Here is a 2,834-nt window from a genome sequence, read left to right on the forward strand (position 1 = left end):
AACACAACTTTGCGCTGTGAGCCAAGTGTGTGTCATTTAGAAATTGGGAGTCTCCTGTGCTTGAGACCCACCGTGGTTAAGCACCATTTGCGACGAGATATAGTGCACTCACAATTTAAATCTGTCGCCGTAACGCGTGCGCCGTCTCGCTTCAGTAATTGTTTTAAGGGGTTTTATACTGTGCAAGGCACAGAAGAAGGCCACAAGCAGCATGCGCATGCATTAAATGTGTGTGTCACTCATCTAGCGTCGGCAACCGCCTAGCTATATCTTTGGTTACCTCTAGTGGTCAGGCATAGAACTACCACTCCATTTCGAAATTGCGCCTCTAGTGGCCAGCATAGAACTACCACTCAATTTCGATATTGCGCCTCTAGTGGCCAGGCATAGAACTACCACTCCATTTTGATTTTGCGCCCCCGGTGGTCAGGCATAGAACTACCTCTCCATTTCGATATTGCGCCCCCGGTGGTCAGGCATAGAACTACCACTCCAGTTCGAAATTGCGCCTCTAGTGGTCAGGCATATAACTACCACTCCATTTCGAAATCGCGCCTCTAGTGGTCAGGCATAGAACTACCACTCCATTTCGAAATTGGGCTTCTAGTGGTCAGGCATAGAACTACCACTCAATTTTGAAATTGCGCTTCTAGTGGCAAGCCATAGAAGTACTACTCCATTTCGAAATCGCGCCTCTAGTGGTCAGGCATAGAACTACCACTCCATTTCGATAAACTACCCGTACATTTCGATATTGCGCCGGGTCAGGCATAGAACTACCACTCCATTTCGAAATTGCGCTTCTAGTGGTCAGGCATAGAACTACCACTCAATTTTGAAATTGCGCTTCTAGTGACAAGCCATAGAACTACTACTCCATTTCGAAATCGCGCCTCTAGTGGTCAGGCATAGAACTACTATTCCATTTCGAAATCGTGCCTCTAGTGGTCAGGCATAGAACTACCACTCCATTTCGAAATTGCGCCCCCGGTGGTCAGGCATAGAACTACCACTCCATTTCGATATTGCGCCCCCGGTGGTCAGGCATAGAAGTACCACTCCATTTCGATATTGCGCCCCCGGTGGTCAGGCATAGAACTACCACTCCAGTTCGAAATTGCGCCTCCAGTGGTCAGGCATAGAACTACCACTCCATTTCAAAATCGCGCCTCCAGTGGTCAGGCATAGAACTACAACTCCATTTCGATATTGCGCCCCCGGTGGTCAGGCATAGAACTACCACTCCATTTCGAAATTGCGCTTCTAGTGGTCAGGCATAGAACTACCACTCAATTTTGAAATTGCGCTTCTAGTGGCAAGCCATAGCAGTGCCACTCCATTGAAATTGCACCTCTAGTGGTCCGCCATAGTAGGTTAACAACATCTGAGTTGGGTCTCTGGTGGTCAACTGCGGTGATACAACACGCATAATTGGACACACAGGTTCTTGCCTGAAAGCAGGAATCAACTTCACAGACTAAATCAGTTTGATCACAATACATTAACATCCAATTAGGTTATTGTTGCATAACTAATTGATGTTTACAATTGAATAAGAAACACAATTCATTTGGTTTGATTCCCGTTTAACCTTTTTGATTTATTTTAGGTTTTATTTCACCTTATGCTTTCATTCATTCCATCTCCCCCAACAAGGGGACTTGCATAGAAGTTCAACCACTATTAACAACAGTAAACCAGTTACGTACACAATCCCATCAGGAAGTCGTTTGGATGTGATCAGTTGAGCCCTTCGGGTGCTGGGTGCTTACCATTCGCTCTCTGTTGGTTGAGCTTGTCTGTGGCTCTGCTGTCACTGCTTGTGATCGTACAGTTTGTCAGAACCGAAGGGGAGTTCTCAGCAATTGGATGCCCAAAAGCGTGTCAGCCCGGCTACACCCACTGACTCATTACGGGCAAGGCTGACAGGTACCTCAGGCGGTCATTACAACTTTTGAGCAGGACTTCGTTTAGGGTGAGTTCTGAGAACGGCCCTAGCTTGGACTCTCACTAGGGTGGGTGATACCTGAAGGCAATTTTGCCAGCCGATAAGCTCCACCTGGGTTGTCTCAGTTGTGCATACAGAATACGCCCTTCCAAGTTAACATTGCTGGGGATCGGGGGAGTGGAAGCCGGACTCAGGCTTGCTTGGCTGGGAGAATGATTCCTGGTCTTAGAGGAATGTTTAATGAGGAGAGGTTAGCTGAGCTGAATCTGTTTAGCCTCGAGCAAAGGAGACTAAGGGGGGACATAATCCAGGTGTTAAATCTGGTCATTGCATTACATTTTTTTTGTATCCACTCCTTTATTTCGTGTTTATTGTTTGTTAGGTGTAATGTCTGTCTTATGTTAGTTATATCCATCCATCCATTTTCCAAACTGCTTATCCTACTGGGTCGCGGGTGGTCCGGAACCTATCCCGGAATGTGGAATGGGCACGAGGCAGGGAACAATCCAGGATGGGGGGCAGCCCATCACAGGGCACACTCACACACAAATCGTGATTATATTATTGCACTATACTGTATAAATAAAAAGTAAACTTAATACCAGTTGTGGTAATAAAGTGCACAGAGAGTAAGAGAGAGTAGGGTTTCACATAAACGTATGTTCATTAGCATTTAGTATTCTGATGGCTTTGGGGTTAGAAGCTCTTATTAAATCTGGTTGTTCTGCAATGCATACTGCGGTAACGTTTACCAGAGGGCAGAAGTTCAAACATCTCATGTGCTAGGTGCGTGGGATCTTTTTTAAATATAATTATGCATATGTAGAACTAGGGATATGATCCTGTTAAGTATGATAGTTCTGTCTCATTATTGCAGGATCGACAT

The sequence above is a fragment of the Brienomyrus brachyistius genome, unplaced genomic scaffold (genome assembly GCF_023856365.1).
Source record: "Brienomyrus brachyistius isolate T26 unplaced genomic scaffold, BBRACH_0.4 scaffold439, whole genome shotgun sequence".
NCBI lineage: Eukaryota > Metazoa > Chordata > Actinopteri > Osteoglossiformes > Mormyridae > Brienomyrus > Brienomyrus brachyistius.